Source organism: Rhinichthys klamathensis, unplaced genomic scaffold (genome assembly GCF_029890125.1).
Source record: "Rhinichthys klamathensis goyatoka isolate OS25496 unplaced genomic scaffold, OSU_Roscu_1.1 h1tg000184l_1, whole genome shotgun sequence".
In the NCBI taxonomy this organism is placed as follows: Eukaryota; Metazoa; Chordata; class Actinopteri; order Cypriniformes; family Leuciscidae; genus Rhinichthys; species Rhinichthys klamathensis.
The window spans coordinates 2538952-2558143 of record NW_026606712.1 but is presented as its reverse complement, the minus strand read 5'-3'; the positions used below and the strand labels follow the sequence as shown (position 1 = coordinate 2558143).

The following is a 19192-nucleotide window of genomic DNA, read 5'->3' as shown; positions in this document are numbered from 1 at the left end:
CTTTTAAACGAACCCAGAGGACTCGAACTAGGAACCAGTGCGCATGTCCGTACAAGCACAAGTTTAAAAGAGCATATAATGCCTAAATGAGCAACCTAGATCTCTTGAACAGACATCTTATTTTCTACTAATAGCATTTATTAATCAAAATAGTAAATTGATGTCTGCAAATACACAGCAGGGCTGATATTCAAGCTGGTATATATGTATCCAGTTTTGCACGAGTCTGTGTTGTTGTCAATTTATTTGAGTTAAGATGGGGGAGGGATGTGGATTATTTCGAGGCTCTAAATTAAACTTTAACCAGTACTTTAACAGCATATCTTCTTTTTATTTCTTTCATAAATTAATGGTACTTTACATTAAAGGGCGGAGAAGCTAGACCTGGTAAAAGTGCTTTAAAAACGCATAGCCACAACAGATTGTCATCTTTTGAGCAGCACTTGTTCTGCTTAGCTATCTACCTGTCTGTCACTGTCTGCCTGTTAGTTCAGCTGTGTCTGCAGTCAGTCTCAGTGCTGTGGGGGAAGGGCGCGCGCGCGATCAGTCTCAGTGCTGTGGGGGAAGGGCGGCTGATCACAGTGTGAGCAGATCTCAGTCAGACTGACAGTCACAGGCAGGGTTAGGGTTAGGGTTAGTGGAGATCCAATGGCTTTTCAAATCAAAGAAAGAACAAAATAATTCTGTAAACAAACATTTAAACGTGTCAGCTTGATTCATGATTCTTTTAAACAATTTGTTTTCTTTTGTATGACTACATGTAACTGCTCTGTCTGTCTATCTATCTATCTATCTATCTATCTATCTATCTATCTATCTATCTATCTATCTATCTATCTATCTATTTCTTTTGTATGACTACATGTAACTGCTCTGTCTATCTATCTATCTATCTATCTATTTCTTTTGTATGACTACATGTAACTGCTCTGTCTATCTATCTATCTATCTATATCTATAGAGAGATAGATAGATAGAGAGAGAGAGAGAGAGAGAGAGAGAGAGAGATACAGAGCAGTTACATAGTCATACAAAAGAAAAAAAAGTGTTTAAAAGAATCAAGCTGACACGTTTAAATGTTTGTTTACAGAATTATTTTGTTCTTTCTCTGATGTTCATTGATATATAATGTACTAAGGATTTTGAGCAAGTTACAGGCTTTTGATGGTAATCTATTGTGTTCTGCTGTTTGTACGAAATGCGCTTTCCTTATTTGCAAATCTTAAGAATGATTCAAGAAATGTACTAAAGCGACTGATAAGAACTGTTTATAGAGGAGAGCAGTTACAGCAAACATCTCTCTCTCTCTCTCTATATATATATATATATATATATAGAGAGAGAGAGAGAGAGACAGAGCAGTTACATATAGTCATATAAGAAAAAAAAGTGTTTAAAAGAATCATGAATCAAGCTAACATGTTTAAATGTTTGTTTTCAGAATTATTTTGTTCTTTCTTTGATTTTAAAAGCCATTGGATCTGCACTAACCCTAGCCCTAACCCTAACCCTAGCCCTAACCCTAGCTCTGCCTTTGACTGTGCCTTGTGTCACAAACAAGAATGTCAAAATGCTTAGTCATGTTGTCAATATAACTGTATCAGTACTTTTAGAAGTAAACAATGGCTACGATTTTGATGACAATGATTGAAAATACAAAAGACTGCACTTTATCTGTATGACACATATGCATGCGCAGAAGAGTACTCAACGGTCAACAACGTCACTTGTTTGCGGAAGTAGCTAAACATGAATGTCAACAGTGGAGCTCGTTTAGCAATATTAAAGTTATTTGTGTGGATGCGGAGTCGCAGCCAGGAGTGGTGGGATACTGATGTGAGTGGCTTCACTAATACAGAATTCATCAGTAACTTCCGAATGACCAGATCCACCTTCGATTATGTTTGAGCACCTTCGATTAACTCTGTCACGGGAAGAGACACGTCTGCGGCGGACCAAACAGTGCAACGCGTTGGAGTGTAGTGGCTAGCTACAGGTGCGTGCTATCGTACGATAGCTAACTTGTTTATCTTCTCATTCCCGCCTACTTCAACGCAGAATTATGACGTTTGTCGCATATCAATGGCGTGCGGGTCGGATACATGTGACTTGGCCGTTCAGATTGAGGTCGCATTTGAAAAGATCGAATACAGATCGGATTTGGACCACATACCCAAGTGGCCTGGGTCGCATTTGAAAAGATCGGATCTGTGTCGTTCAGACTGTCATGAAAAGATCAGATACAGGTCGCATAGAGGCAAAAAAAATCGGAATTGGGTCGTTTTAGCCTGCAGTGTGAACGTAGCCATAAACACACATGGCCCATTACTCTAGTTGAGACTGGACTCACATATATACTGTTGGTCTGTTAAAAAATTACAGTACAATGTCATTGCAATAAAGAAAAAGACTATTACACACATATGTACGTGTGTGTGTGTGTGTTACATTATGTCTCTATCACGTATATTTACTGTATAATGAACTTATGGTGAACAGTAGCCTAGTGAACACTGTCTGATCACACACCTGTTCTGTCTACAAACGCTTGAATGATTGAGGACACACACGTTTGTTCTCATGGCTCACCTTTCAACCCGCCTCGGCCATGAGGTCATGACTGAACATGATCTACATAGTGGCCCTTATTTCTTCAGAAACCTACATTCTTGGCCTGTTCTATCTCTTCCTCTGTTTTACCTCTGTATCACCACACATGCTTACTCCTCTTCTCCTCCTCGGCTGTTCACCCTGTTGTTCTTCCGTTCTCAGAGTGTGTATGTGTTGTGCTCTGTCTATATGCCAGAGGAAGATCATGAGATGCACTCTGAGCGATTATAGAGAACTGGTGATCATTGATTGATCTAATGCTTTACATTCCCCTTCATTAGTGAAATTCAGAATTCACATCTGCAATTCAACAATTCAGGACAAAAAAAGTCTAATAGAATTGTATAGAAAATATGTTTGACAGTTTATGACAACTAGTTCAACCATTCTGCATTTAATGACTTATGGAACTAATGCCTATATGTTTTGAGGGGTCTATTGCCTATATGTTTTGAGACTATTCAACAGAGAACCAGTATAATACATTTTGATAAACATGACATAAGCAATTAATAATGTAAGAAACAGCAGACACTTGTATATAAATTGCATGAATGTACCAAAGCATTTGCAATTTGTTCAAAAGAATGATAAACTGCTTTTATGATGTGCATTTTATTTATATTTAAATAGAAATACTTATGTTTAACAGGTTATTCAAATGTTTCTGTTGATTAAACAGTGACTAGATGATGATGTCTAAAACAAGAATTTTAGTTGTGATCTGGGAAATGCACCAAAGCGACTGAAAAAAACTTCAATATAATTATTATAATAATATAATATATAATTAGAATGTTGTAACTGCTTTCCTCTATATAATATAATATAAAGAGAATGTTGCATGTAAGTGCTCTCCTAGATATATAATATAAAATAATATATAAAATAATACAATATAATATATAATATAAAGATAATGTTTGCTGTAACTGCTCTCCTAGATATATAATATAAAATAATACAATACAATATATAATATAATACAATTTAAAGAGAATGTTTGCTGTAACTGCTCTCCTCTATATAATATAATATAATATAATATAATATAATATAATATAATATAATATAATATAATATAATATAATATAATATTAAGAGAAATGTTTGCTTGTTTGCTTTAAGTGAATGTGTTGCTGTGGTAACGGACTCCCGCTTGTGCGGTGGGTGGGGGCGGGGCGGCGCCCGCTCACTGATATATGAGAGGGAACGGCAGAACGCAAAGTAGGAGAAAACACTTTTTAAAAAAAGATTACTCATAAAAGCAAGCGATTAAGCATGTTTTCACATCTTTTTGTGGCTTGTCTGTTTTTATTAAACAAACTCGGATGAATAAATCATCACACCCATATTGACAGATTTAATCAGTTGTTCCTCTGCTTTTGGAAGGAAATATGTAACGTACTTTTTAAATTCACATGACGTAATGTGTCTGTCCCTTCCCCGCTTCAAACTCGTTCCTACATGATTAATAAACTCCTATGTAAGTTACTGTACGTGCTGTATAGTCTCGGTGACGCGCAGCAGCGCGATCTTCACACACACACAGAGCAGACTCTGATGCGAGAGCAAAACTGCGAGGATTAAAGTTGAAACACATGCTCATATACATCATGAGAGCTCCTGCTGCTCAGGGCAAATTAGTAATTTTTTATTTAAATAATAATTATTGGCAATTTATCTATAATTGAATGTGGATTATCTGTTTATTTATTTATAATAATGATTTTTTTTTGCCTCCGCCATCTTTGTTGATGACGTAATGGCCTCTGATTGGTCAGATCATCAAGTCCCGCTCTCATAGTGGCTTCCTGCGCTCTGATTGGTCAGAATCCCCGAAGTGTGTATCTTTTCCGGAAGTGCAGTACTCCTAGAGGGCGCTGTGTTATACACACTTTAGTGGGGGGGCATACACACTTCACATACACAAATCACTTAAAAGTGATTTTTTGGGACAAGTGAGATTTTAAGTCTGGACACCATTTTAGAGTATGCTGAATGCCATTATATAGTCAAACAAATGAGGACATACAAAATGTCCTCAATTTTTGAGGTGGTCCTCAGTTTACTGGTGTGTATCCTGGTGAATGTACCCAAAAGGGACATAAACAAACACACACACACACACACACACACACACACACACACATATATATATATATATATATACTTGAGAGAGAAGCAATAATTAGAGATTGTGTAAAAACATACAGTATACACATTTTATTTATAGAGCTGTACGTATGCATAATATTAAAATGTCAGAGCGATACAAATATCCTGATATCATAATTTAAAAGCCTCATTAACAGAATGACATTCTTAAAAAAGGAAACATTTTTTTTAATATTGTGTTATGAAATTATTTATTTGAAATAAATATGTGGACAATATAAATATTGTCATGTGGTGCAACCTATAAATACAGCAAAAATTAAAAATTAAAACAGGAAATTATATTATTTTATTATCATAGAGACAATTTATTTATTTAAATGGTAATTGAGATGTGTTCAGTCGCATGTATTCAAAGTGCAATGAAAATATGTTATTGCTACTTGATTTTTTTTCCATCTTTAGCACTTATATATCATTGACCCATACACTGAGACCAGTTTGAAGTATCTCTTTTCATTAATGTCTATTGCTAGAAATTACTGTGCAGTTTGCTCTTATTATGGGCAAATCCTTTAGTGATCAGGCATCACGTCCGGGAGCATAAGGGATATTGAGCATTTCCACCCCTCCACCCCTTCGTCGTCGTCATCCCTCCTGCAAAGTAATTAGAGGTCTGGATACAGAGTAGCATGGCTGTATACCTGCAAAATCCATTAAAGCTGGTAATACATAACAGGTTTGTCAATGCTCACTTCAGAGGTTCTTTTATTGATTGAGTTTTTGAGCAGCCAGCCACTCTCCTCAAAGAGTTCTCTCTCTCTTGCTGTCATTTTCTCATGTGTGCTTGGCTGATGAATATGCATACAGTGCAGATATCAATCAGATTGCCATGCTTTTAGGGTTATAAGATCAGAGTAATCATAAACCATTGGTGTATCGATAAAATGTGTGATTCATGTGACGCAAAGCAAAAGTTTGGGGACATAATGTTTTTTTCTTTACTAACCACACATAAAGGTCATTTTCTCATAAATACAAACTTTTACATACATGCTGCTCACTTATTATTGTAGCACAGTTTGTGCTGAATACAGTGTAATCAGACTTCAGCCATTACAAATGTTATAAGCCTTCATGTCAACTACCAGTCATTAGAGTATTAGACGGTCTGCTTAATATCTGCTAACTCTTTATTTTGATGCTTCACAACAGACATTCTACTGACTATAAGTAACTTTGCAACTACATGTCAACTTATTACTAACATGAACCCTAACCTAACAGTATACTACATAATATACGTAATACGCATAATAAAAGTGAAGCTATTTGAGAAAAGCTTCCTTTTTTAATATAAAATTGTGTATACTACAGTTCAAACGTTTTTTTTTTTTAAAATAATGTTCTTATGCTCATCAAGGCTACATTTGTTTAATCAAAAATACATAAATATTGTTTAATCAAATAAAAACCATAGCTTTTGAAATAGTATTACAATTCAAAATAACTGTTTCCTATTTTAATATATGTTAAAATTAAATGTATTCCTGAAATGGCAAAGCTGAATTTTTGCAGCTAAATTTTAGCTTTTTAATAATAGCTTTATTTGAAATATAAATATTTTGTAACAGAATCAACTTATTCCCTCTTTGCTGAATACAATTATTAATAATAATAATAAAAAAATTGTACTTACCCAAATCATGGGAATGAATGTATCATGTTTTCCATAAAAATATTAACAGCAAAAACTTTGTTTTCAACATTGATAATTACAAGAAATGTTTCTAAAATCCTTTTAGAATGACGAATAAACTTTAGTCAGGGTTCCATCACAGTGTCATAGTATTTAACAGGATCAATATTCTTGATCACTCTGCATGCCAAGCAAGAGCTGACGCTTGCATATACTTCACACACTCACTGTAAAATTGCTTCCTATTGAATGAAATGTCCATATAGCAATCACTGTAATTAGTTCACATGGGAACTCAAGGTCTGTGCAATGACTCCAAAGCCAAAGCCAATATAATACTTGTGCGGCAGTCCAAATACACTGTCTAAGAGTATTTCAGGGTAGTCTCAATATAAAGCATGAGTCCAGTGTGCTCTTGTAAATTCCATGTGCAGTTCTTAATAATGCTTTTAGCTGGATGGAAAAGCGTCGTGTCCTTTCATACTCTTGTCATGATCAATACTTTCTATTTCTACTTTCTGTCAAATCTTTTTGTGAATGAACGACACGCTGGCTCACTGTGAATGGTGTGTTTTTAGTTCGGTGACAGAAGCCATGAACTGTGAATTTAGTTGTAAAATGCATAGTTAAAAAACTGAAGGTGTGTGTTTGTAAACTGCAATATAACAATGGCAATAGTTTTGATGGTGATGATGATAGAGTTTCAGAAGTAAAACTCCCATCTCATTCATTTTCTTCATAAAAAATTATTTATTATTATTATTAATTACATATCCATTATAATTATAATTCCAGGCGAAATCAAGTCTGTCTTCTTACATTCTTAAACACCTGTATTTGTCATGTGGCGAAATCAGAGACTATCCAAATGCAGGTTGGATCCAAATGTAGTAGGTTTATGAAAAGAACCATCGAATACAAACACCTCAAAAGCTGCAAAACAAAACCGCGAGTAAACAAAACTGAGCGCACCAACATGACAGCTATAGAAAGACCTGACAAACAACATGGGAAACACAAGGGCTATATATACAGACAAACTAACAATATAATAGGGCAATGACACACATCTGTGGATACAATCAAGGGGAACCAATGAAACAAAAAGACTGCAAAACTAGACACAGGCAACAGGAAACTAGAAATACAGCAACATAAAAGTCCAAACAAACAGGGGACATGTAACAGTATTTGAATATTGTACTATTTTCCTTATTGTATTTTACACTAATAATCAATGACTGTAAGTCAGTACACTGTAATTAAAAAATATTTTTGAAGTAAATAAACATTATTTGAATATGTTTTTACAAGAAAATACAACAAATAGTGTTTCTACTTAAAATTTTCACGTTTAAATCGAATGTGTTACTTGCTGTTTGTTTGTAATTAGTTAAGATATTTACTAGCAATTTCTGAGTGAAAACTGTATCTGTGCCATTATTTTCAGTGTATATTTTCAAGTCATTTGGATTTTATATATGTCAATCAGGCCACTTCGTTAGCTGTGTATCTCATTCTCCTGTAAAAAAACATTAAGTACTTGCACTTTGTATCTTTTTCAAATACTTTACACTTTATATTGATGGTCCCTTTTGAACAATCTGTTGGCTATAAGTAACTCTGCAACTACATGTCAACTCACTCTCGTTATATTAGACTGTCTGATTAATATCTGCTAACTCTTTATTTTGATGCTCCACAACAGACATTCCAACACATTCTCATCCTTTGGCGTCATATAGGTGACGCCATATGACATTTCGTCGAAATCTTACGCACATGGCATCCTTTAGCGTCAATATAACACGCACTGTTATGGGTGGGTTTAGGTCTGGGGTCGGGTTACGGTTATGACGCCTTGGGTTCTGCTTCTCATATTGACGCTAAAGGATGCCATGTGCGTAAAATTTCGACGAAATGTCAAAAGCGTCACATGTATGACACCTTGGGATGAGAACGGGCTGGACATTCTACTGACAATAAGTAACTCTGCAACTACGTCAACTTATTTGAATTCTACCAGTACTGATACTCTACTAGCACTCTAACGGGAGTTAGTAGACATTTAGGTGCAACGTTCCTTATAGGCAACTAAATGTGTTAAAAGGACCATCACAATTAAGTGAAACCAAGTTTAACATGTCATGACTTATTTCAGAGCTGCATTGTAGCGATAGTTTTAAATCTCGAATACTTCTGGAATGAAGACGGCTGGAAACATGGTCTGTCACTTTACACTCCATTTGAAAATGAAAAAATTGCAACGGTTCGTTTATCACGTTTCAAGATTTGACTCATTGCCTAGTGGGACAAAAGAGGATGAGATATCAGAAATGTGTTGAGAAAGAAAGTGTAGAAATAAATTGAGAAACAGGTGCATGGAAACAGCCAAACTACCATCTGCTAGAAAATGCTTTAGGACTCTGGAAGACAAAAAAAACAACACTGTCTCATACTTGCAGATCTGATTAATGTCTTCGTCTGCTCACCAAAGACAATTCAAACAGATTGGGAAAATGTGTAAAATGGGATGTCTCTCAGGAAATGAAATGGGAAGCAAAGGTAATATCACTCATTGTGTGGTGCTGTACATATGGCGGTAGAGGAGGAAAAAGCTACGAAAGAAAACACCATGTCTGTCTTTGTGTCAAGTGTGTCACTGTTTACCCTCTCCTGGGGAAAAGCTCATTTATAATCTGACTGTGTGGCTTGTTCATCACAGTAAATAATAGGCTACTTCATGCCCACATGACAATTCAAACAGTCCACTCTTCAGGTTTCACTCAGTCCCATCCTGCCCCCCATTGAATCTGCAGGGCAATTTATCCATGTGTAGAGCCGTATCACGTACGGACAGAGCGTCTTCTTTTTTTCTTTCTGACAGACTTATCTTGTTCATGGGGAGAAGTTTACGAGAGGATGTTTTTCTCTGACAGCATCACAAAGGAAAGAGTCGGGCAGGTCATCGGTCCATATTCAAGCATGCCAGTAGCGTGAACTGTGCACTCTACAAACAGCGGATATCAAATATTTTCCATCCTTTTGAGATGTCTTGTTGTGTTCTTTTGTCAGCGGCCACCAAGACATTCACACAAAACTTGAACTTCAAATACAAATCTGGTGGCATAAATGTGTAATGTTGGTCAGTTGGAATAACGTGTTTCTATGACGTATTTATGCAAATAAATTAGCCTGCAAATAAATAGAAAATACAGTTAATTTTTTTTTTTACAGTGTCGATATTTTCCTAGATTGTTCTTGAGAACCTCTTGACCCAGTTGAAATGACAGACCCACATTTCTCATGTAACTTATCAATGCCATTTCCTCCAAAAAAATAAATAAATACAAAATCAGCACTGTGGAATATTTAAAGTCTGAGGAAACGTTTTCAATAAGACTCTTGCAACCATCTGTCCATTTACTGGTTCAGAGAAATAGCTTTGATACTTAACAGGGAGGAATATTTTCAGGGGCGTCTGTAGAGTTGTCTAGCAGACATGTGGAGCATTGTTGATGCTGAATGTGACCAAGCGCTTAACAAGAACCTGTTACATATTAATATGACAAAGCCAAAAGGGCAGAGATTCTATGACCAATATCTTGCTAATGTGCACCATTGATCCCTGCTTTTCCGGGATACCATTAAGGACTCATATAGTTGTTCAAAGTTCAGGAGATAATTAAGTAAAATGTCTTTTAAACTCTATTGACTGCAGATTGCACCAGCTGCCAAGATGGGGTTTAATGCATCAGATTTTAAGGGCCTCTAAGCATTTCTGCCACGATGGACCATAAATTTCACTTTTGGCTGGCACAGGCTTACCTCAGAGCAAGCATCTGTCCATAATTAAGGGCTGGGGATTGTTTTATATCATTTATCTGATGCCTATTTAAGAGGTCACATGATTAAAGAGCACTACTTTCATTAGAAATCTTTGGGAAATCAACTGATATTCCTTTGCAGTGTGGAGATAAAGAGCACAGTTGCCATAGAAACTGTCTCTGAAGTTGCCGGAAAACATACAGTAGCGTCTACTTATTAAAAATGTGCCAATATTCACACAGTTTGTTGGCTACGCTGTATGCTAACGCTCCAATTAGACTATCTCGCTGCACAGCGGATGGGACCTCTGCTCAGACCTCTTTTAGCGCTAATTTCATTCAGAGGTTTACATGCATCTGTATATAATTACAGTGCATACATCACTCTTGAAAGATTCAAGCTCCATATTCATTGAAAAATTTGTTGTTAGCTTGATATAAGCCTGCTGGTTTGACAATCTGCTTTAGTATCACATCCAGATTTTTACGGACACTCAGGGACTCTTGAAGTGGAGGCAGACATCTTAATCGCATTAATGATTTGGAGTTTATTGGAGATGTAACTGAGATTTCTATCTATCTATCTATCTATCTATCTATCTATCTATCTATCTATCTATCTATCTATCTATCTATCTATCTATCTATCTATCTATCTATCTATCTATTTTTATCAATTTTAAAAAATATACACACATTTAATTATTTTCATCACAACTCTCTCATATTATCCCTAGGCCATCTTTTTGTTGAGCTCTGAGAAAGAAATGAGGTGTATTCGACAGAGTAAGAGTATAGAGCTACAAAATGAACCAGATATCACCATTCAGATAATTTGATCTCGGAAGAATTTGATGAAAGATGTTGGAGTTTATATCTCGGCAAATCTAATCACAGTGTCATTGTTGCTATCTCTTTTGAAACTCCGGAGGACACACGTCTGAGGAAAATCAGAAGAGAAATCTTACAAGAAGGTGATTTGAGCATTTGATCTCATTGTTGTCTAGCAGAAACAATTGGGATATTAAAGAGATCTCACTGGCGATTTGTCTTTTTCCTGTGGTCTTTTCTTGGATCCGTTTTGGGAATAGGTGGGACGAAACGGCAAAAAGCTACAGATTATTTTGCAGCCTTTTAAAAAGTGTTTGTCACTTGTTGTTTTGCCTTGAGTGGTTCCAGCCATGTAGACCTCTGCTTAGTCATTTCCACAAAAGCGGCCAATCCGATGATGATGGATTGCAGCCTAATGAAGGTGGACGTAGCATTGGGCTTTCAGGGCAGCAACTTCACACAGCAACACCTACTGAATTAAATCAATTTAACTCAGTATATTTGTGTGCCCTTAGCAATAAATTCGATCTCACTGCATGCCAAGCTTAAAGAAAGCCTTTTTTACGGCTTTCCCAATTCAGATTACACTGTGACATTCATTCAACCGCCTTTTCTTCCCCCGTCTGTTCACATGCTTTGCCAAAGTCCAGGTGGATTTCAGTAATTATGTTGGCATGTCGATGCGAAATGATCAAAACCCATCCCTCGTTTTCACGTGAAAACATTCTCGCCAAATGAGGCGATAATACGCGAGTCCTTCACGGCAGCCTTGCCCGTGTTGTATGAAGATGATTTGCAGGCCTGCGGTTTTAATGATTATTATCCAGGCCCGACAGCTGGTAGAAACAGTGGTGCCTCCCCAGCTGCAGCGCGTGAGACTGATGCTCCACCTGTTGTCTCCTTACCCACATGCCCACTGCTTCTCATTAAACAGCGCCGGCTTTCACAGCCAATCAGAATGACCCGCTGATTACCTATTGTGAAGGCGGGAAAAGACTGGGAGAAAGAGATACTGTAAAAGAGAGAGAGAGAAAAGGGGAGCACGAAAAGCACTTTCTCACCATGGGATTGGAGATTGCAGCGCGCGTGAGGTGTTATCCTGAAGATAAATATGGATATTCACAAAAGTACTGCGTGCCAATTACAGCTTCTCACTTCAGCGCTGGACCACCTGAGCCAGAAAGCAGTAAGAGAGTTAAATACGTGAGAACGATCTCCTCTGGGCTCGAAGCAGGAAAAAAGTAGAACGTGATCAGGCTCTGCTGTGGGTATTACCTCCATCTGATCCTATCACTTTTACACAGCCGTGGAGTAAGTGTACACGCTGTTAAAACGTCCTGTAGATTTAAAGCAGCGCAGAGAGGCACACTCCAGTTTTACAGAGCTATCAGATGGATATTCCAGCCTAATTTTGTCTTTTTTTGTGCTTGTGTGTGTGTTCTTGAATACTACAGTAAATGATCAAGCCATTCTCAAATGAAGCTTTTAAAGTCTAGATCGATTAGTAATGAACTATTTAACATGCAGGGTTATAAAAGGGAATCAATGAAATGCGCACATGATGAAAAGTCAGGGGTGGTTTGGGGCTCTATTTTTCTATTTGTATTTTTTTTTCTGGCATCTAAAAATGTAAAGAAGAAATTAGTCTGTAAATAAAGGCTCTAAATTTTGGACTGGATAGAAGAAAAGCAAGTAAAGAGGTTACTGTTGGCCTTAAATGGGAAGGCCATGCCATGGCCAAAAGCGTAGTCTTTCTTAAAAGGGCTTTGGAATTATGTGGATCATTGCTCTAATTCTCCTTTTCTTGTTGATATTTCCCTCATAAATGCATGCAAACAGCTGCCAGCAAATTTTCTCTGCTGTAGGTTAGCTTCAACATTTTGTGCTTATACAGAAAACTAATTGTACAACCATTTTGAGTCTTCGCAAATATAAATTTGGCACTCACATCTTGGCACTTTCTGCAAATAGGGTACAAATAGTGTACAAATCGGTGTCCATTTTCTTTTTTTTTTTAAGGTTACCTCTCCCACCTCAGAGGTCTTGGCCTTCTCATCTGGATCCAATAATGATCATACAACAGTGTCTATATATACACAATCTATTGAACTGATATTAAATTATTGCAGTGAAAGTATATTAATATTTATCATTTTTCTTTCATTTGTTGCAAAATATAAAGTTTATGACTAGCAACAAATCAGCATTAGGTCCCAAGCTAGCTTAATTTAGACTAAATTCACTTTTTTTTTAAACAAGCTTATCTATACCCTCATTGTGGAAAGGGTCATTTGCTTACAAACATGGTGCAGTTTGCCCACACTAACCTTCCCAGTAAGAAATGCAATGCATTGTCTATTCTCTCCACCCCCAACAAACCCAGACCTTAACCTTCCTTCATTCGAATTTCCTAAATGTAATAACCAAATCTAAAAATGCCTCCAAGGATGTGCTCAGGTAATCGGCAAGACCATGGGCGTAGGTTTGGTCTCAGCTTTGGTGGGGACATCCCCCCCCCTCCATCTATTTCATCTCATTATATTGTATCCTGACCCCGATACACCATCCTGTATACTGTCAATAAAGAGCTAGTATAACTGTATAATCTCAAAAATGCACTCTCAAAAAATAAAAACCTGAGACTGTGTAATGCTGAACAACCAAACATTTTATTTAACATAAATTATTATGTAGGCCTACATTAGTATTTACACTAACAAAAACTACTGTCACAAGGAAGTACTTTCAGAACTTGTGGAGCAAAACAAATCTAAATAAATAAATATAATAACCTTTTTCTATTATAAACACTTTTTACCCTCCAGTAGGCCTACCTCTAACAAATACTCACACTCACGTTAATACCTGGGAATGTGAAATGCTGAACAACCATACGGTTAACTGCTTCTATTGTTCTCAATTGTAAGTCGCTTTGGATAAAAAGTGTCTGCTAAATGAATAAATGTAAATCTGTTGTGGTTTGATGCTGTCTTTCCTGCATACAAAATGGTTGATTAATTTTGTAGTCTATCCTATGGCTAGCAAGTTTAACCCTCCTACCAGATATTGTTATTTGGATATTATCAATCAAATAATGATTCATTATATTTGAATAACCAACAGTGTTAACTTTTGCCTTTTTAACATTGCCAACATGTTTTTCCAGCACATGTGTCTAGCAAGTAGGCTACACTCACAAATACATTACATAAACAGAATGTAGAAACGAAAAATGTCTCAGATGATCCACTGTTTATGACTGCAAGATTCTAAGTTAAGGTAGGCTAATTAACATTCAGTGACTTGCTAACGTAGCATTCTATCATGATAGCGCGACTTCTATGAGTCTATCCGTGCTGCACACCCCTAATTAATGCTCCTAACCTTGAAAGATTGCAGAAGCTAGGTTTAACTGTAACAATATTCTGGGTAACCAGGATCACCAGTTAATACTATTTTCCACAGTAGAATCTGCATTTGAAAGCCTGGTAAGTCACTACTACTGCTAGTTATTTGTGTGGCTAGTTATTTTTGCCTACTTACACTCTGCTTTATGAAAAAGCTTCGTATGTCCCCTTTCTTCTTCTTGGGTGACATAGCTGATCTACAAAGTACAAAAAGGGGCAAAAAACGGAACATTAAAATGTTTTACTCTGGCCTTTGTATATGGGAGGCAGAGAGACAGCCCTGGTAACTTACCGTCGGCGTCGTCACGCGCGCACACACACACACGCACACACCACCCGCTCGCTGCCAGTGAGTGCAAGCACAAAAAGTAGTCCCGGCCCGCGCGTGTAGCCTGCCTGTCAGATACCCCGCCGCCAATCAAATTACGGCGTATCTTGTACTGTCGTCATCCTGGCCGTTGGAATCGATCCAAATAGCAGTGCAAAGATCCAAATGCAGCGCAAATATCAAAATAGCAGTTCAAAGGAGCTTGCTATATTGGTGGGGACAAATTTGTCATCTCAAAATATTGATCGGGACTAGTACCTAGCGTCCCCCCCTAAACCTACGCCCTTGGGCAAGACAAAAACAGAAGTGCTGTCGTTCCTGCGGCAAACCAAACCCAATCTTATTTGATTAACATTACATAATTCACCAGATTAGCTATGACTTATGACCTTTGAATTAATCAACCCACTCAGTTCATACGCTGTCAACCTTATTTGTTATGAATGTGACTTTTATTGCTCCTCTCCACCCATGAGAGTGAAGCATGCTGGTGAAAATACAGTAAAGCGCTGAGGCTCTTAAGGCACCAAGCTGCTTAAAACGACGAGGGCTGGGCACATTAATCACGTTATAAAAAGGCAGAAAATCCAATTAATTCTATTTGATATTCCAATAAGATCTGAGTCTGATTAAAAACTCTAATCTCTTCTGACCACCATATAAATTTACATTACCCACATTCAGAACAGTGGGGAATATCTCCCTGAGTGGAAAAGAGACTTTTTTTTTTTTTTTATCCAAACAACTGTATCCCTAACTGTCTGATCATATTTTCACGGTTAAATGCTTATCTCTGGTGGTTCGCTCTTTTTTCCTGTGTACTTTTAATTAGAGCGGTTGTGTCTTTCACCTCTCATTACTCACATTGCTCCAGAAACCTCTTATGCTATGAGCCTTGGTAGAGCCAATGCTGGTTTCATCGTATTATATGTAGCCTATATATATATATATATAAAATTAATAAACATGCAAACCTGACTCGGTCTCTCTGTATCCCAACATAAAGTGGTTTATCCCAGTGTGGGAATGTTCTGAAAAGAGCATGGCGAAAGCAGGTCTCATCTCATCAGCAGAGCACAGTCCTGGTTAAATATGCAAGAAGCCTTTCTGCTAGACATTCCCTCAGGAGATGGACCAGAAGCTGCTCCATCTATCCTGTGAAGGAGAGGAAGGGTGCTCTGAAGGATACACTGTCCCTTGTCCCTTGTCGCACATATCTTGCACATCACCTCTGTTTACACCAAATCGGCTGGTCACAAAATTAAGCCGCGTTGAGTGACGTATAAAACTTTTATCACATACTCAGTAATTGAAGTTTTCCTCCCCACTTTCTTCTTCACTCTCCCATCGGACTATTACCATTTAATCACAAATTCATCTGAGAGATGTAATTCTCTCTAGATTGAAATAGAAATATGGCCTTAAAAATGTGCAATGACAGTCTGAGTCAGGGTAAAGCATATGAAGAGATGTTTCTGCCATGATCCAGTTCAGTATTCACAGATTTCAGGTTTGATTTTACTACTTGCTTTTAGTTAGAACTTTTTTTTTTCTTTTTGAAATGGAAATCGATACAGTACACTGCGCACACCAGGACGTCATTAATACACTGGAAATGTTAATTCACAACATTACGTCTTGCATTGACACAAATGCATTAAGCCCGGCGGGAGAAAAAACAATCCAGTGCAACTAAAAGGCGAAACACTAAAGTGTAGAATATTTGCGAACACACCGAGTCCAACAGTTTGTATAACGCCTTTTTGCCCATTCCAGACAGACTATTAGTCTTTATTCGTGGTGGGGTTTTTTTAGTGGCTCTTTCTACAGTTTTCATGTTATGCCAGTAGGTGGCATGAAATGACTGTATTTATGAATGAGTCATTTGAATCATTCATTCAACCAATTTGTTCAAAAATGCTTTTTATATCAGAACCATAGCCTTGTGGACATTGCTCCGATATCACTACAGTAGCGTAGTTTGAGTCCTGGCTCGAGGCCCTTTCCTGATCTGTTTCATGTCATCTGTACACTGCTCTATAGGCAAAAACGGCAAACATATAACATGCAATAAAAAACAAAAACAAACAAAGAAAAAAAATATTATATATTCAGAAACAAAATAAATGACAGGTTTTATAAGTGAGCCATTGAATCATTTACATTCTTACTATCTATCTATCTATCTATCTATCTATCTATCTATCTATCTATCTATCTATCTATCTATCTATCTATCTATCTATCTATCCATCTATCTATCTATCTATCTATCTATCTATCTATCTATCTATCTATCTATCTATCTATCTATCTATCTATCTATCTATCTATCTATCTATCTATCTACAACACTGCTGAAAAGAGCATGCTGGTAGATATATATGCTGCTCTTTTCAACAGTGATGCTGTGCAATTTGTGGTCACAAAAATTGGATTTGGTGCAGACCTCAACATTTAAAAATATATATCCGTCGTGTTACGTTATCATCATTGTGCAAGGCACATCTGTTGTAAGTAACAAAATAGTAGAAAGCCAGACAGTTCTCCATGGCTCCATGTGCTTGCCGGTGAATATTTTGCTTGTATATGTGTGTGTGAACAACACATTTTGGCAGCAGGTGCATAGTTCTAGTGTAAGACGCTGGCAGTGGGCCCTGAGGATACCGCTGCCTCTGTCATGCCCATGTTTGCGCTGGAGTGCATCTGCATTCACTCCTCTCGGGCTCTGAACAGCAGATCTCTGCTCTGCTCAGTGGTAACATTAACAGTTAGTGTGTAAGACAATAAAATGCAGATTGCTTTGACCTCTGGAGTTGATCTCTCTTGCTTGGTCTGTTTGTATCATGGGAGGAAAAAAACAGGCATGAATGGAAGCTCTATTGCCTGGAGAACCGGTTGTCTTTGCTGATACAGAATAATGAATTCAAAGTCAAAACATTGCTTTAAATGACATCATGTAAGGCAGATGTCCTATGACCCCTGGAAGGAGTTTTGGAAAGCACAGATATCAAAGGGAAAGTCAAAATACCATGGCTGTGGAAATCAGTATATGGGTTTCTCTCTGCTTTACTTCTGCTTTAGTGAGCCTGGGGATATTTAACAGTGCCACGGCTCATTGGATTTGACAATTTTTACATGCTGTAATTTGGAGTTTTGGTGCAAAGAGGAGCAAAGGCATTTTTGAGAGCTGTTTAAGAATTTAAGACGTTTGTGCCTGTTATATTTCTCATCAGCAGACTTGGTTTTCATGTTGCAGTGGAGACCGGTGCTTGTTGCCACACATGAATGTAATATATTTTAAAATGTAATTCATTCCCGTGATGTCAAAGCTGATTTTTCAACATACTCAAGTCTCTAGAGTCACATGGTCCTTCAGAAATATTATAAGTCTAATATGTCTATAAGTCTATTGTCTAATATGATGATTTGCTGCTCAATAAACATTTCTTATTATTATTATCAATGTTGGAAACAGCTGTTTTGCTTAATATTTCTGCGGAAACCTTGATAATTTTTTTCCCCCAGGATTTTTTGATTAATGGAAATTTTCAAAAGAACAGCATTTCACTGTCAATTTTGATTTAATGTGTCCTTGCTGAATAAAAGTATTAATAAAAAAGTGACTGACCCCAAACTTTTAAACAGTAGTGTACATTATTATATTTTTGCTGTATAGCTATTGGGTAACACGTGAACACAATAAAGCCCACACTGGTGTTCATTTAAATAAGAGTATTTTTCATGTTATTTGTTTTGTTGTCACATAATCGTCCCCCTCCCCCTTTTTTGTCTTTTGAAAGTATGTTTTATGTTCACACTTTTGCTTTTTTCTTAAATTGTTTTGTGTTTCAAAATTGTTTCAAGTTTGAAATTAGTCTGAAATGCTATCATAGGTTGTTTAATGAGACAACTTTCCCCCTAGCCCCAATACGCCTAACAAAAGAAGAACGTGTTCAGTGCCCTTTCCCCCCCTGGACGATAACAATGGAAAATGTTCAACAGCTTGTTTTGTAGCTATGACTTTAAAGTAAGTGCAGATACAGATATTGATACGCTGGAGTAAAAGTGTTCATCAGGACTGGTGTGTTGTGTTTTCTGCTGCAGCTGATCAGGGAACTAGAGCATTGAGTCTCAGCAGAGGCTGGAGAGCAGCCAGCAGCAGGTGAGAAACCCCAGTAAACCACCTGCTCAGTCCACGACTAATGACAGTAATGGAGAGATACAGTACGCACATGACTCATCTAATGGCATTCGACTGAATGCGTCCGAAGCCAGAAACAAATACGCTTGTTGTCTTGTCTTTTGGAGGGATTCATTTACGAATCCTCCCCAAATGGTTTAATTTCTTTCGAGTCATTCTCAGTTTGCC

The 19192-nt window shown here is 37.2% G+C and overlaps 1 protein-coding gene across 1 annotated transcript in view; it reads left to right on the top strand.

Moving 5' to 3' along the window:
- elfn1a (extracellular leucine-rich repeat and fibronectin type III domain containing 1a) overlaps nt 1-19192 on the top strand; it is a 160965-nt gene that overhangs the window by 27780 nt on the left and 113993 nt on the right. The gene's annotated exons all lie outside the window — the stretch shown is intronic.